The sequence below is a fragment of the Podarcis filfolensis genome (genome assembly GCF_964270895.1).
Source record: "Podarcis filfolensis genome assembly, chromosome: 2".
Lineage (NCBI taxonomy): Eukaryota > Metazoa > Chordata > Lepidosauria > Squamata > Lacertidae > Podarcis > Podarcis filfolensis.
The window spans coordinates 31,254,001-31,271,636 of record NC_139605.1 but is presented as its reverse complement, the minus strand read 5'-3'; the positions used below and the strand labels follow the sequence as shown (position 1 = coordinate 31,271,636).

At 44.7% G+C, this 17,636-nt stretch overlaps 1 protein-coding gene and 1 long non-coding RNA gene across 7 annotated transcripts in view; both read right to left on the bottom strand.

Moving 5' to 3' along the window:
- Positions 1–8,596, bottom strand: part of CHL1 (cell adhesion molecule L1 like) — a 193,754-nt gene extending 185,158 nt beyond the window's left edge. For 3 of the 6 annotated variants that reach the window (XM_083600452.1, XM_083600447.1, XM_083600451.1), the window contains exons 1-2: positions 8,400–8,596; positions 6,963–7,127 (exon numbers count right to left, since the gene is read on the bottom strand). The gene's annotated coding sequence lies outside the window, so the exon portion shown is untranslated. Of the gene's footprint in view, positions 1–6,962; positions 7,358–8,399 lie in introns of those variants that run through there. The other 3 variants (XM_083600449.1, XM_083600450.1, XM_083600448.1) reach the window with 2 other exon arrangements.
- Positions 1–17,636, bottom strand: part of LOC310757399 — a 495,892-nt gene that overhangs the window by 185,158 nt on the left and 293,098 nt on the right. The window lies entirely within an intron of this gene.

The window sequence follows — 17,636 nt, the reverse complement described above, 5'->3', positions numbered from 1 at the left end:
ACACAGAGACACACACCCGACCATTAATGTTCTGAGATAAAAATAAATCATATGAGCTTGGGATGGGTGGCGTGCAAGTGGAAATTCTCCCCTCCAACAGTGTTAAAATTCTCTTTCTATACTTCACACCCGGAGATATACTGTCACTAAATATGGATGCTGTACTTCAGACTGCTGTTTTCACGGGCCATTTAGCTTAACCAGGTAAACTAGCATTTCTTTCTCTTAAAGCTTCTGTCTTAAAAGTGAATGATCCCATGTGTTTGAAGCCTGATAGTACCTTGCTTTTATCTATTCTCCACTCCATCTCAAGGCATAAAAACAGCCTTTGTGCCTCTCACACAAATCAGCCTATTTATGACTTTAAAAAAATATAATCATTAAAGTCATCCTTCATAAAGAAGACAACCCATTCACTGGATCATTTCAATTTACCTTTATTTTATTTTTAGTTCAGCTCCTGCCCATACTGTATTCTTGGGGAGCCTGAAACAACCAGAATTGCATGAAATATACCCAAGAGTGCATAAACTGCTTCTTGAATGAACCTGCGTGATCATTCCTTCGTTCCTTTTATGTAGCTGTCAAGGAAAGGTTGGACAGAAAGGAATTCCATGTACCTCCCTCCCCTCCTGAGATTCTCATTCTTTTGTTTCTCCTCCAGGGTAGATAAGGAATAAAGTACTATGCAGCCTGTAGTCGCTTACTTGCTCAATATTGTTGTTCATGAGCCAGAATTGGTTGGGCAGCATTGATCTAGTGTTTAAGGTCATATTTTGCCATTTTTCAAATGAAGGTCCTCCAGCGGAAAGTAATAGAATTTCTACCTAAAAATCAATGTTAGGATATGGTATAGATAGAGAGATGTGGATTGGCTCACTTAAACAGTTATCCCATCGGAATATAGCAACGAGCTGCGCTGGTTTCAAATATAGTGTCATTATGGTTTTGCCGAGCTATGAAGTTATCTTCTTTCTAAACAAAGCTTAAGTCCAAATTGCCGTGGAAACCGACGAGTTGCCTTAAATCCCATCTTTGTCTTCAATCGGCATTGCTACACAATTTCACCCCATTTTCTTCTTGAAATTTAGATCTTTAGCATCCCTTTTGGGGAAGACAATACAGAAGATGAGTCATTCAAGAAATCAGTCTCAGTCCTTGGGACTAGTCGGCTAAGGTCCCATGTCGTATGAATCCCAAGCTGTGCCAAGCTGCCCTGTTATAATTTGGGCAATCACTGAACTGCATGCTCCATGCTATGTTCCATTTACTCATAATGAAACACCATGTAACTCAACATGACCTAGCAGGACCTCACACTTCAAGACAGCATGAATGAACCATTTCAAAAGCACAGAGTGGATGAATCCCTCCGATGAGATTTCTCCCACTGCTACTTGTCTTTCTGCAGACGTCTGACTCAGAAAGGACAAATATGCAATTATGACTTATTATAAAGCACTGGAAACATTTGAATGGCTCCAGATTGTCACAGTTTTCCAGCAAACAGCCATCAGTCTTTATCCTTCAAATATATTCTGTTACAAAGAGTGGCACAGAATTCCTCTGGGTAACGTATTCTTGCCGGGGCGGCTTTTGTACTGACAAAAAAGTGCTCCTTTAACAAAAACAGAATTTCCTCACTTGCAGGAGAAATGCACCCAAAATTTGTAGAATCACATCAGGTTGCTAAGCAACCAATAGTTTGCCTGTGTCACTCGTTGGTGATCAATTCAAGTCATTCATCAAGGTCTAAAGCACCTTGTAAAGGAATCCCAATACATTTTGTTCCTTGGGAAACCTCCGTAACTTCTTGTAATGCAAGAACACACTGGCTCTGAGAAGATAAACTTTGTAGATGCTCTTTTGATGAATGTGATATGTTAATTCATTATTCTTTAAAACACTGCTAATGGGAAAAGCAATAATTAACCACATCAATGTAACACATGTGAGATAAACTGGAGTAATTAGTACTGTTTTGCAATAGTTCCTGTCCTCTCCCAGTGGGGAAATTAAAAATAAAGAAAAGCTGGGGAATAGAGAAGCTTTCTTATCATGCCCACTATTCACAACATCCTTGAGACTACCTTAAAGCTACTTTTTGCTGGCTTGCCCCCTCCCATCCAATGACAGGTGATTCATTAAGCATTTCAGTGGCAAACAAAATGGCTGCAGTTCAGACTCCACTAAATAAACATAAAATGCTTGCAAATAATCTCTTATGTATAGGAATACTTATCTTGCGGCTTTCTGGAATAAATAGCAGGGCTATTATGTTTTCACTCATTATGTTCAATTATCAACGTAGCACATGCTAAATGCCTGTAATAATTGCACTCCTCTGAGTGACAGCTACTATGTTGAATAGAAAACTATAATCCAAAGACCCACAATTGAACGTATGTACAGTATCCTAATTTTCTTGTTGCAAGCCCTCATAAAGAATACAACTATTCATTTCTTGGCAGCACAGTAGTACAGTAGAGAATTACTGTCACTGATGACGTAGGTAGTATGCTCTTCCATTTATGAATAAACTTTTACATACCCAAAGTACAATGCAAATGCATTGACTGTTATTAATGTTTCAATGAAACATTTTCATTTCATACTGAAAGAACTAGTCCATTGTGTTTGGAGCAACAATTAGTGTCCTTACTCAAACTGCTGCAACCAGAACTGAGGTGGGCATACTCCACAGACAAGCCCCTGCCTCATGAGACCATCCAAGCAGCTGTGCTAGAGTAGACCAAAGACCCATCTAGCCTTGAATCCTTTTCTCACAGGTGCCAATCAGATGCCTATAATAGGAAACCCGCAAGCAGAACCTGAGCACAACACTCTCCCCAGTTGAAATTCCCAGCAACTAGCCACACGATCCAATTCAATTCATGCTCTTAGCTCCTCACTCTCTCTTTCATTCCCTAAAAGACAAAAAGACCTTCATTTTCAGGAAGCGGGCACCAGCAGCTCAGATACATGCAGATTCCTGCCTATGCCAAACCTCTTACATCTGTAGTCAATAAAGTTGTGGCCTGATTTAACCCAAATGATAGTTTCAGGGCTGGTATAGTTGCCATGCTTCTTACTCTTGGTATTGGTACTGGGAGGTTCAAAGGGTAGCAGGGATGCTTTGTCACACAAAACTCACATGCTCCAGGAATCCCTTGCTGATCTATACATAGTTTAGACATTTGACTTGCCTTTTGAACCAGAAAAAAAAACTTCTCAGAAATGACACATAAATGTATAAGTCAGCCACAACTTGTGATCTGGAAAAATCTATATTTTGTACCAGATAAATATGAGCTTCTTATGATAGCAGCAGCAGATGACAGTTGGGCATTAGCCACATGGTTCTTCAAGTGGTACTATCTAGAACAGTACTTTCCTCTAAAAGAAAACTATCCTGAGAATGCTAGCCTCATCAGCCCCCAAAGCATTGTAAAAATATGCATGCCTCAGTCCAGTAGTCTTGGGTATTTTGCTTCAACATCAGGGTTACCTTAAGAATGAAATCAAATAGGGATGTGTGGGAAAGAGATGCTGGTCCAATAGTCAAATGGTCCCCTCAAGCACTCTTATCAAATGCTTGAAGAAAGGAACCCTTGAAGAAGAACCTGATCAGTGACATCTCTCTGATGTCAGCTACCCTTCCCCATCCCCACAATGGAGAAGAATGATGGAGTTTCAGGCAGCATGGGGCTCCAGCAACGATTGGAAAAGTCTTCTTGGTGTCTCCTGGTTCTAAAAATGGAGTTCAGAATGACATTTCCAGCTAATGAGAGGCTAGTCTGTCATTTCCTGCAGGAGTTCAAGGGCTTGTATGTCTGGAGGAAGAAAAGCATTAGGGGAAATAATTTCTATCAAGAGGGAAGCTGAAACTAAGCTCCTTCTTCTGTCACTGGCAGAGCCTCCCCACTGGCATACACATCTTGCTACACTGTTTCCATCTGGAAGGTGAGGGATTTGCTGCCCTTTGAGGAAGGGAAAGATTTGCAAAAAGAACTGAGGCAGACACTCACTCAAGTTGCCATCATGTAAGGTTTGGGATGGAGAGAGGTTGGCAGGCAGGCAGGATCTCACACGTAGTGGAAGCATTCATGCCTTGTCTTGCTCCTGATGTCGTTTCTGAATTTTGAAATATGGTTTGGGGGCTGGAGGAATGATATAGCCTCTAGTTTTTGTTTGGAAAACAGCTTGTATTAGCTGAGACCAATTTGAAATCAAGCTGAACCAGAGTCTACACTTTTATTCACCACGCCCACCACCCTGCAAATGGATTTCTGATGGATTAGGTCAGAGGTGGACAACTTCCAGCCTGGTAGCTGAATGTGGTCCTCCAAAGAAGCCCTGGCTGCTGGCTTCCTCCTCCTTAGTTTCAATTTTGCCCATGCAGAACTCAGGGAGGAACCTGGAAGAAGTTGGCTCCAGCTGTCATTGGCTCAGGCTTCACCTACTGTTGGCCTTCCTGCTTTCTATCCTCCTAGTCCCAAAAGGCAAGAGCCACCGGTGACCATGGCCAATAATGAGGGATGATGGGAGTTGTAGTCCAACAATATCAGAAGGGAACCAAGCTATATGTTAGATGATCCAGACTAAAGTTACTTCCACTTAGGTACAAGTGAAATGAGCAGAACTTGATTTTATTAATGGCTTACTTTACGCACTGATTTCAAGCAGGTGTGTGACAAATTAGGGCCAAACTGACACATTGACTCTAAACATGTTATTAGCAGCCACACCAAGTTTTTAAAATTTAATAGCAGGTGCTGCAGGAGAAAGCAGTTTTCATGGGGACCGCAGTGTGTAGGATGTTGTCAATGAACCACTGTGTCAACAAACTGCTAATAGCCTTGGGCAAGAGAGGGTTCTCATTGGCACCAATGGCAGGGTTTGTTTGTTTCTTCTAACCCTTATCCTGCATGAGGATCATGGCTGGGGAGAAAAGGTTTAAAATTATCCTCCTCCTCCTGCACTACATTCTGATAGGCAGTGCACTCCTCCCTTTCGCTGCTATTAAATAAAAAACAAATTGAGACTGGATTCAATCCAGTGGTCTGAGACACACACTCAGGGGCAGCCAATTCCTTTGAGTTATTTAATGGATTTCCACCCTGCTTTTCTATTATAAAAAAGAAACTCTGCTTTCAAATCCAAGGCAATACACCCAAACATCTCAACCCTGTGTTAGGTTGCTGCCATGTTCCTAAAAAGCATTTGTGGAGGGGGCAGAAGGGTGTGAAATTTCCACCCTGCCTTCTTCCTTCTAAGATCCATTGCCCAGCTCTGCTTCCCCTTCGGAGCCTTCAAGGCTGGAAGGAACTTCTACCAGAAAGGAAAGCATGTGGGAGGAAGTGGCTTTTGGGAGGGAAGGCGGGACTAGTGTAGGGGAGGGTTTATCCTGCCGCAGCTCAGTCCAATGTGCAGGAAGTTGGCTTTGCCAACATTCTAACTCATAGGCCATTCCACCGTAACATCTCAGGTGCTCTTCAGTTACAGAGGACACGGGTGGCACTGTGGGTTAAACCACATAGCCTAGGACTTGCCGATCAGAAGGTCAGCAGTTTGAATCCCCGCGGCGGGGTGCGCTCCCGTTGCTCGGTCCCAGCGCCTGCCAACCTAGCAGTTCGAAAGCACACCAAAAAGTGCAAGTAGATAAATAGGTACCGCTCCGGCAGCAAGGTAAACGGCGTTTCCGTGCGCTGCTCTCATTCAGCTGAAGCGGCTTAGTCATGCTGGCCACATGACCTGGAAGTTGTATGCCGGCTCCCTCAGCCAATAAAGCGAGATGAGAGCCACAACCCCAGAGTTGGCCACGACTGGACCTAATGGTCAAGGGTCCCTTTACCTTTACCTTTAAGCACATCTGGCGTTTTTTTGAATGAAATACTATCTCCAAAAATAAGAGCTGTGCTCCCACTGGAAAACCAAACCAAGCCCTGCAAGATTGAATGCATCCAAAACATCCAGCATGACATAGAATCATAGCGTTGGAAGGCACCACGAGGGTCATCTAGTCCAACCCCCTGCAGCACAGGAATCTCTTGCCCAATGTGGGGCTCAGACCCACAGCCCTGAGATTTAAGTGTTTCATATAGCACAAACAACTAAAGGTATCTAATCCTCAAATTCAGCAGCATACATCTTTGTTTCGCACTTGTCGATGTCGAGAAACACAAAACGACCCCCTTCACCCCCAGAGACTCAGGAAACGGTCTCTCTGATGTTTCCAACGCACGGCGCCCATATGCAAACTTTCTCCAGGCGTCACCGACACACGGGAGAGGAAAGTCCCCGCCCCTTTTCCCGGGACTGCACAATTGATCGATCTCTTGAGGGGCGATGGTGGACTTTAAACGTGAAATCCCCACGCCCCATACTTTGGCAATACGAGTCAGAGCCACAACCTGAGAGCATCTCTTTCCTTGGATAGAAAGGGGGTGGTACCTCACGCGCACCTGCGCGCAGGAAAAGCTCAACACTCAACACGGCACCATTCCGAGGAAATTCCCTCGCTCAACCCCGCCACCAACCCATGCCTTGGGAAAGCCAAGCCAAGCACTTGTTAAACTGCCCATGGCATCGGGCAGGGGAAGCAAACTGAGGTGGGGAAGGAGGGGCGCGCGGTTTTAAATGCAGCCCTCCAGGTGAGCCCATAGGTAAGCCTTGCCTTTGCTCCGGCCACACCCACCCACCTCATCTCTGCATATTTCAAGGTGTGGGGAAGAAACGCGGCTCCATTCCCATATTTTGGAGACCCCGTCCCGGGCTTCCTCCTGTCGCTCTCCTGCCCGTCCTGGACAGCCCCGGAGTCGCCTGCTGGCTTCGTCCAGAAAGCCAATGGCCATCGATTTCCCATCAAGGTGAGAGGGAGCGAGCAGCCCCTCCCCCCTTCTCTCACACTCTTTGCTCCTTCAACACCACCACCACCCCTCATCCGTCCTTTTCTCTCTTACCTTGCAGCCTGGGCAGCCCCTGGGTGTGGTGGGGGGGGGGGTCTGTGTGGACCTCTCCGGGAAGAGGCAGCAGGAGTTTGCCAGGGAGTCCGGCTCCGTTTTTGCTCTGGAGGCGAGCGCAGCACCAGGAAGCCCCGTCCCGGCTCGCCAAATTAATCACTTTGCCTGCTCCGCCAAAAGGGGAAAGGAGGAGGGAGGGAGGGAGGGAGGGAGGAGGAGGAGGAGAGAGAGGGAGAGAGAGAGAGAAGAAGGGAAGAAAATATCAAGCGTGCAGAAAGGAAGAAGGGTCCCTCCGTGACTGGCATCAATATCTCCTTCGGCAGAGCTTCAAGGGAGCCATGGCAACGAGCCCCTAAACCTCCCAAATCTCTCGCAGCTCTACACACACACACGCACGCTGCTGCTGCTCAAGGGAGGAAAAAGACAGCCAGAGCCAACCCCCCTCCCCACTTTACACCGCTGCAAAGCTGGGAGAGAGAGCTGGTAGTATTCCCTAGGAAAGAGTGAGAGAGGGAGGGCGGGAGAGAGAGGTGGGTGGGTGATGCGTGTCTTGGGGCATCGAGGGACCTGCTCACCCTGTGGCGACCTGGAACGATGAAAGGAACGTTCCCCGGTACCTGGGAATCATGTGTTTTAGGGAAGGAGCCCCTGTTTAACCCATCAAAGTGAATTATCCCCACCCCCTTAACATTCCCGGGCGCACCACACATACACACGCTTTCCAGAGTGAAATGTCTTTTCCCCATTTACAGAGCAACAGAGGGCTGGGGAAGGGTTTACCTGATCCCCCTCCCACTGCACCAGGTGTGAAACCCCTTCCCTGAGCATAAACGGCCAGTGATGTTCATCGTCTTCCGGGGGGGGGTAGAATGTGGTGAGAGTACTCTGATATACGTTATAACCACCCCAATTATTTATATATTGGATTTGTTAAAAAAAGAAAAATGCGCGTGTGTGTAAAACATTCAAATATGTCGAGTAAAATACACATGCACACAAATACAGCCAGGTGTGGAACTTCTCCCATTGAGCCATAAAAATTAAATGAGCTTTCCCTGAAGACACAAAACAAGGAGAGATGAGATGATCACAGCTTCCCAGGTTTCCCTTCTTCCTCGAAACATAGAATGAAATGATCATTCCCTTAACTCAAAAGGAGTCAGACGCAAGGAGGAGACACCCCCAACTAGATTAAGGGGGCAGAAGTGTGTGTCTAAAACGCCGGGTTATCGTTATTCGAATATCCGCTAATGGGTGGTAAAGTTTGAGATCACCCTCTCCCGCACGAGAACACACACACACACACACACACAGAGAGAGAGAGAGAGAGAGAGAGAGAGAGAGAGAGAGAGAGAGAGAGAGAGCGCTATCCTTGCCATGCTGAACCACCCTGCGTTACCAAGAGCAACAAGAAGCTCCTCCGGGAGCGCGCCGTACCTTGGAAAGGCAGCCGAGTTGTTCTTCAGAGCAGCTGCTTGCAACAGGGGAGAAAACGAGGAGGGGGGGGGCGAAGCAGGAGGGAAGTGGGCACCACCAGGCATCAGATGGCTGGAGAAAGGTCGCCCTTGGCACTGGTGCCCTGCTCTCTAATCGTTTCACACACACACCCCTACAAGCGCACGCATGCACAACTCCCCCCTACTCCTCCCCCCCCCTCTTCCTCAGGCTGCATGAGATAGGAGGGATCGCATGCCAGCCGCCGCCTCCCTCTGCCCAAAGGTAAAGAGGTCCAGTCCTGGCATGTTGCTAGTGCCTCACACTTTCCCTCCCTGAACTCCTCAGGTATCTGCCACACCCTTCCAGCGAAAATGGGCTTAGAGAGCGAGAACAGCCAAGAAGTGCTGCTTGGAAAGTTCCCCACACTGTGAGGTGGAGGGGAGGAACTCTGAGAAATGGGGGTGGGAAAAGAAGACCCCTCCCTCTCACGGTGGGAGGAGAAGTGGGAGATGAGGCACAGGGCATGCACACTGATCAGCTATGTAGTAACAATGATGATGATGATGATGATGACAATAATAATAATAATAATGCCCCTCAACACCCAACTTCACCACCACCACAAAAAGGACATGCTGGAGGAATCTTTATACAGGGGCTTCTCCTCTGCAGGACACAAGTGAAATAAATGCCCTTTTGTTCTGAACAAGTAGACTGCATCAAGTTTTGGATGCATGAGATATTTGTCAGGGCTAATTTTGGGATGTACTAAAACAAGTGACAGAGAATTGCCATTTGAAATACCCACTTTAAATAGCCACTTCAACTCCAGGGTGATTGGTTAACCACACAGAGAGGCCGGTGACCAAAACCTGCCTTCCCAAATTGCCACTACATTGCATTGGTAAGAGATTATGTCATGCTAAATTGCTGCTGCAAACCCATCACTTTCTACCCTTCTCTGCCTGAAAAACAGGGGAATTTCTGTTGCCATATACTGAGTTGGCCCATTGGTCTATTTAGCTCCATATTGTCCACACTGACTGGGAGCAGCTTTCCATGGTTTCAAGTGGGTGGGTGTTCCCAGTCCTACCTGGAGATGCTGGGGATTGAACCCAGGGTCTTCTGCATGCAAGGCAAGATGCTCTACTACTGAGCTACAGCCCTTCCCCATAGCTCAGGCCCTGTTAGATGATCTGCAGGCATTATTGTCCACTGTGTTGATCAATGAAATTGTGGAGTGGCCAGCAAAACAGTATTCAAATGGTTGTAGGAAATGAAGAAATGGCTTGCATAAAGTTGAGACCCACCATTAATCACAGATATGTCAGGGACCCCTTCCCCCAAGCTCTTGGGATGCTTACAACCTTGTCTCCCACTTCCCACTCTCACTCATTTTGGTACTAAAACAGGATCTCAGTAGAAATCACAACAACCCTGTGATGTAGCCAATTTTAGCTTTCCTCTATTACAACCTCAGAGTACACCCAGGCAACTAAGCAGACATCTGAATGGCCAGCATTGGCATATGTTTGGTCCTGAGACGTCATCTGCAGCCTTTGGTGCCTTCCGTCGCAAGCATCTGTGTTTCTGAATGGTCATTGCAACCCACTGGCATGGCTTGGATCCTCTTAAACTACTCTCCTTTCAAAACTGGTTTCCATTCTTATCTGCATAAAAATCAGCAGATTTTCTGAATGAGGTGCATTGCCTCAGCTGTAATTCTGCACACACCCCGTTCAGAAACAGAAAGCTTCAGAATAAAGGCATATCTCCAGTTGGCCTTATGAATGTGTTATGCCATCTTGCAGTGAGTGGACTGTGGTTTAGCACCTTGCCCTGAAAGTCTCAACATAAAACTCTACAACAGGCTTGTCATTCCAAATGTTCATAGGAATGCATTGAGTTTGGGCAGTGATTTTGCACCAACCTGCTGGCCTAAAGCATGCTAAAATATTGGCCCTTACGAGTGCCTATCAAATTGCAGAGAAAGTGAGCCATGTCTTTTTTTAGCATCATAAAGGTAAAGGTAAAGGACCCCTGGACAGTTAGGTCTAGTCAAAGGTGACTATGGGGTTGCAGCACTCATCTCGCTTTCAGGCTGAGGGAGCCGGCGTTAGCCCACAGACAGTTTTCTGGGTCATGTGACCAGCATGATAAAACCACTACCAGTGCACGGAGGACCGTGACAAGTGCCAGAGTGCACAGAAATGCCATTTACCTTCCTGCCACAGCAGTACCTATTCATCTCCTTGCACTGGTGTGCTTTCGAACTGCTAGGTTGGCAGGAGCTGGGACAGAGCAACGGGAGCTCACCCAGTCACGGGGATTTGAATCGCCAACCTTCTGATCAGCGAGCCCAAGAGGCTCAGTAGTTTAGACCACAGCACCATCCGTGTCCCATTTAGCATCATATAAATGCATTGTTAATCTGAATGGCCATAGAAATTACCTAGAAATGATTTGGGTGGTCCAGCTGCCTATGACAAAAACCAGACTCCTGGGATGCTAACAGCACCTCATTTCTATGCTTTTCTCCGACTTACTCTGCCTGAGTATTCAGGTATATTTTTGCCACAGTCCTTACGACAACCTTCTGAGGTACATCAGTATCATTTTCAAATTTATTTGATGAGCACCTGAAGTTGAGAGAATAGAGCTTTGCAAACTGTGCATTTCTAAGACTGGGGTGCAGTGTTGAAATCCAAGGGGTAGTTTAACCATGCATTCAAAGCCTTAGCTGGCTCTCAGTGGATGAAGGGAAAGAAGCTTGGACAAGGCAGAAGGCAGCTCCCTATATTACTATACTAATTTCTATTCCATATCCAGGGGTATATGTTTACTTTGCTTCTTCCCTTTTACAAAACTAAGTACCTTCCACCTTGTTTGTTGCTTGATGGCATTCTGTTAAATTAAGAAAATCAACTGAATTTCTGAGATACCAAGTAAAAAAAGATAGATGCTAAAACGGCAGTCCTAATCCCATTTAACTGGAAGTCAACTCCACTGAATGCAATACGGTTTACTTCTGAGTAGACATGGGGTGGTATTCAAATATGTTTTCTCAGAGAAGACCCACTAAAATTGATTAAGTTAGATCCATTAATTTCAATAGGTCTGGTCTGAGAAAAACTTAGTTGAATACCACCCATGGTCAGAATTGCACTGTTTGTAAACTGTGTTGAACAATTAATATTGATAAAGTCTAAAGATGCACAATATCAGTGTTTCTTTTTGCAAAAATCTGAAGAAAAAATGCACATTGATTTGGTAGTTTCTTCTCAGTTTTAGTAAAAAACACTGTTCTGATACAATCCCTAGGTAGCTTTTAAAAAACTTTTCCTTCTAGGATGTAGGCAAGGAAACAGGCTTGCTTTTCTCATTTCTGTGATGTTTTCTACAAACCTTTACTCACTTTTGATAGACGTTAATTGGATTATACGTGTGCCATTTCCAAACATTCATATGAGCACCATCTGGACTCTGATGTCAGGTGCAAAATTCATCTTCCCCAGACCCTCAGCTGTAAAAACGAATCAACATAAAACCTGCATGATACTAGCTCTCATGGAAGAAAAAAAAGTAAAGTGGAAAGGCTTGTAAATCAGAGAAACTAGGTAATAATTTTCACCTATAAAAGTATCAGGGCTTCTGCTATGTCCTGCATCTTTCTTACATATATATTCATACATATATATTCTGTGCATATCTATATCTATATTCTTACATACATATTCTGCATTTTGTGTGTGTGTGTGTGGTGTGTATATCACACCAATTTATATAACCAACTGATCACTGTGCTCTTTGGGAGGTGGCATATAGCAAATATCATTTTGTCAACTAAAGCAACCTTTCTCAACCTGGGGTCCCCAGTTATTGTTGGACCGCAACTCCCATCATCCCTGACCACTGGTCCTGCTAGCTACGGATGATGGGATTTGTAGTGCAACAACATGGTGGGAAAGGCTGAACTAGAGGCTGCAATCCTAATCCCATTTATCTGTGAGTAAACCCAATTGACTCTAAGGGACTTATTTCTAAACATGGTTAGATTGTAGCTTTAGTATCAGGACACCTCTCCTTTGGAACTCCCTTCCACTATGTACCAGACAGGCACATTTGTATGTCTTGCCAGTGTCTGCTGAAGACTTTCCTCTTCTAAAAAACCTTCTAAGTGGATATTTTTTATCCCAGCAAGTATCTGTACAGGATTTGTTTTTATATACGTCTGTAATTATTTTAACTATGTTTATATCTGTAATAGTTTTGAATCTTTTTTTTTAAAAAAAAAAATGCAATCGCTTTGTAAATGCTTCGTTGTGAAATCACTTTGGGATGCTTCAAAGGAAGCAAATCACAAATGAAATAAATAGCCACGGTGTTTCTTCCTGTGATTCCTTCTTGCTATCCCCTTTCCCCTTCCTTTTTGTATGCCTGCCACCCAGCCCTCGCCAAAATATTCTGAATTCTGACAAATAAAACAAAACAAAAACCCGCCCATACAAAACTCATAAAATGAAACATAGACTTCCCACTGAAGCCGTTGATTTTAATGACTGAGGGCTGCATCCTACATGCAGTTCCTTGAGGCAAAATTTGGGTGGGCTTTGTAGTCCTAACAGCAGAATGTTCATTACCCAAGGAATGGGGATGGTCAAATGGAGTGTGCCTCTTTCTTTGAAGTCTTGTCAAGAAAGCTTGTTTTCAGAGCACTTATCCCTACCTTCAACCACATCTTCCATTACCCTCACTTAGTGGCAACCTACACATTATGCAGAACCTGCACCCCTTTCTCTGCCTTTGTGGCCTGAGATCAATTACAGCATAGCTGCTTCTAATGCTAGGAAAGTACCATTGGAAACCTTGGGGCCCTGAAAGGAACTGGTGATGCCTCTCCCATGTCCTGTGGCAACACTGGGGTGGGGAGGAGATGCAGCTGCAGCACCACTTTTTCCCATGTAACCTGGAGCTTCTCCCATCCTTCAGATAGCATAGGAAGCTCCCATAAATGTAACATGAGATGGAGTTGTCATTCCAAATAATGTGTTGGGTGGTTCTTCATGACTGTTCTTCTGCTGTCTTTGTGGCATGGGAGCTACAGTCATGGAAGGTGGAGGCAATGAAGTCTGGGCCCAGTCCACATATGAGGAGCACTAAGAACATCAGACGAACCTGCTGGATCAAGCCAATGGCCTCCTGTTCTCACAGTGACCAACCAGATGCTTGTGGGAAACCAGCAAGCAGGGTTTGAGCACAGGAGCCCTTTCCCCTCCTGTGGTTTCCAGCAAGTGGTATTCAGAAGAAGAAGAAGAAGAGTTTGGATTTGATATCCCACTTTATTACTACCCTAAGGAGTCTCAAAGTGACTAACAATCTCCTTTCCCTTCCTCCCCCACAACAAACACTCTGTGAGGTGAGTGGGGCTGAGAGACTTCAGAGAAGTGTGACTGGCCCAAGGTCACCCAGCAGCTGCATGTGGAGGAGTGGGGAAGCAAACCCGATTCACCAGATTACGAGTCCACCACTCTTAACCACTACACCACACTGGCTTTGCTGTCTCCAACTGTGGAAGCAGAGCATAACCATCATGACTTTTGGTAGTCCTGAAGGTTATCCTTTCACTTGTGGTGTTAAATAATAATAATAATCACTTAGCAGCTTGAGAGCCCAGCTAACAACAAACTGACATAAGTCTTAGTTGGATCAGATAGTTGCCTTAATAGCCTGTAATAAAATTCTACACTTTGAGCAGAACCTTTGGGGCCTTTCTGTTTCTTGTAAGGTGATGTGCTGACACGGAAATCTCAGAGTCGCTTGTCAATTCCTTGTCAGCTGGGCTCCCAAGATGTAATTAAAAGGTTCTCCATTACAGACACATCTTTCACGTAAGTGTCCAACAGAGCTATGCTAAGTACAGAAAGCCAACAAAATTTACACTGCCTGAAATTAAGCCCACATAAATTATTCCAAATTCTGTTTGGGAGTGGGGCTACTGCTGGCCGAGCCAGCCTAAGTCTTGCAGAAGGAAACAAGTCGTTTAAATAGAGTTTAATTTACACTTACACACTCTCTTTTTGCTTTTTTGCTGGCCTGAGTTCTGCTGGCTTGGCAGGTCACATGGCAGAGCTGAATGGAAGTAGGATCCATTGTAAATCCCCCCCTGCCTTGTCCTGCTCTCACTACTTTCCTGGGATGAAGGAGTTACACAGCCATATCTCCACCAGAACCAGGATGTTTGTCTTACGCTGGTGCATTCCAGGTGTGCCAGGAATCAGCCAGCTGAGACAAGGATCTCCTGAATCCTAACTTGTTCATCCCAGTGGATCTTGGGTTTGGAATGCTCCCTAGGTTAAAGGCTAGGTCCATATTTTGTGGCGCTAGTGGTGGAGGGTAGAGAGGAGGAGGAAGAAATTAATTTTGTCGTTTGGAATAGTCAGAAGGCAGTTATGCCATTTTAGCCTGCATGACTTGTTTTTTATGCATAAATTCAGGGGAAATAGGCAAGATTGGGGAGCGGTGTTACCTGATCCAGCCTTATCATGTTTTCCCTTAGTTTTGTAAACTAAAAAGTCCCAGTCCAGTCTTTCTACAAGGAGGAACTTATCCAACCTGTGCATATCCTGTATCCTTGGAGCGCCATAAAAATGTTTTTGAAATGCAGTTCGTTTCAGAATAAATACTTGTTCCTTAATAAAACCTCAAGCACTGTGGTTTGTGGTCTGTGGCTTACTTCTTTCTAACCACACCACAGATGACCAGTTTCAAACACTTGTTTGCATCAAGGGGAATGATGCATGTTGGCCCTCTCTTCCTTTGCCTGTTTTAGATGTATCCCCTCCCAGCTACTAAAACGTGTTTCCTTTTTATAGGAACACATTCATTGATCATTTGTTTTTGGTACCTTATCAGAAAGCAATACAATAAAAATCAAGAAAGGGGAAAGTGAAGCTGAAGAGCAGGGAGTGGGAAGTTACAAACAGCAAGATCTGTACAACCTTGGAACAGGTTCCCGGGGGAACTTGCCGAGAGTCCATTATCCGAGCTAATTAAAATGAGACTGGACACTTCACTAGGAAAAATATCCATTAGGGAACCATTCTACATTGTCAAGGAATGGACTGATTAGCTTAAAACCAGTGAAGGGAAAAGAAATGGAAAAATCAATCTGCTGATGGAATGAGGGCCAGAGTTCCCATCGGAGAAGGAATAGGAAGACTCTAGACAACTGTCACGACATTTTCTCCTGCTGCTTTATTCAAGCAGTCTTGATCTTGAGAGACTGGAAATGAGATATGTTATGCTCCATCACCAAGGGCGAGAAAGAGGACTCATTCTACATCTTTGATTATTTCCTTTCACACACCTCCTTCAGATCCACCTATGTATGCTTGTGTACTTCCTTGCTTTGCATGTCACATACTGCAGCCATTCTCTTATTCATTATGGTCTCATGCTATAGTGTTCTGGAAGTGTTCTGGGAATATGCTCCTGCTCTATGGAATCAGCTGCAACACTCTTTCTCCCCCCTCCCAAAAAAGCACACCCCCACCACAACAACAACCCTGGCTTGGTGAAGCTCAAATTCAAGCAGAAAGGTGGCCAGGAAAGGTAGCAAAGCAGTTTCTGCCAGCCATCTGCAGAGTGGTCCCAGAAGACCTGGGTATCCTTAATCGTGACTCATTTGTCCAGTGGGAGAGATGGATCTTAGAATATGGAGGGATCTGCTATTCTTATCTTCCTTCAATTATCAGGAATCACAGAGGGAATTCTCTCCAAAACAACACCTGAGCCTCAAAGAAAGGGGATATGGCAGGGATGTGCTGTATCATCATCACCTACAGACAGGAAGTCCAAATGCTGGTCTTTGTGATCAAACCAAAACAAAACAAAACATGAGCAAACTGATCCTGAAGGCTTAACTTTTCTTTCTGATACACATTTGAGCAGTTTGGATTTCTTCTCTTTCCCTTAGGAAATATTTTTCTATCAGGTTGGGCCAACTCTTTGGTCTCAACTGAAATAAGAAAGTGGCTGGGCGATCTTTTCCTAGCTTTAATTTCCTCGTTCCTGTAATAATTCTTTCCCTTGCCGCAAGCTTGCTCAGAACCCCCTCCCCCAGCCCAGTGTCCTCACTCTCTGTCTGATACAAAAATATAAAATAAGATACTAGGCCTAAAGAAATGTTCGTTGTCTTTGAGTTATAAAACCATTGTATTGAATCAGGCAAGCACTGTTAGGCACTATTATTACTGGGGTATTTATAAAAAAATCCAGAAAAGTAACAGAATGTACTGAAGTAACAGGGGAGCATCTCTTTTGTACCTCAGGCAAAATTGTTCGAGGGAGCTTAGTTGCAGGTAGAATGAGGTGAATAAAATGCACATTGGTTTTGACAAGGGTATATAACATACACTTTTTTAAAAAAAGAAAGAAAGTGCTAACAGCAGAAAAATTCCACAGCCAATAAGGCAAAAGGTGACAGCAGTTCTGAAAATGATTAAGCTGGATGTGGGGTGTAGTGCAATGCGATGTCCAGCATTTTAATGACCAAAATGTCCTGCATTCCTAAGCTTTTGGATTAGTTTTTCTTAATTTTGGGGGATGAATTTTGAGACTACCATATTTTGCTGCCAAGATGAGTTATCCTAGAAGTGGAGGAGGAGGACCTTGTGACACCTAGAGATGGGTCCCTAGATAAGGATTTTACATGTCTTCCAAGCATCATCTAACACTATCTGATTTAGTTTCCATTGACACTTTACCCATGGGCCACGTGTGACCCACCCAGGCAATCCCTACAGCCTTCTGTGAGTTACCCAGTGCACCTCCTGCCTTCATCTTGCCCCCCCCCCCCGTTCCTTTCAGCCCAGACAGAGTATTGAAGTCTTACAGCAACAAGAGATTTTTCACAGAGCTGTCTATCACAATATGATTTCTGTTTTGTCTTTTTGATCTGCCACCTTCCCCCTCTATTTCTGGGGGCTAGAGTCGCTGCCTAGCAATCCAAACAATAAGGAACATTACTCCAAGCTTTGGGTATTGTTAAAAATTTTGCAGCAGTACTTGTTTGGGGAAAATGCTTGAGGACAATTTACTATCTGAATTGCTATCCTTATGAGTTCTTAGCAGTTCAGAAGGCTATTCAGAATGTATCCATTGTAATTGACAGTGCCTTAGAGAAACTTGGAGCAGAACATGTCCATTCTGACGTTAAACATATTTGCCTGTAAGCCT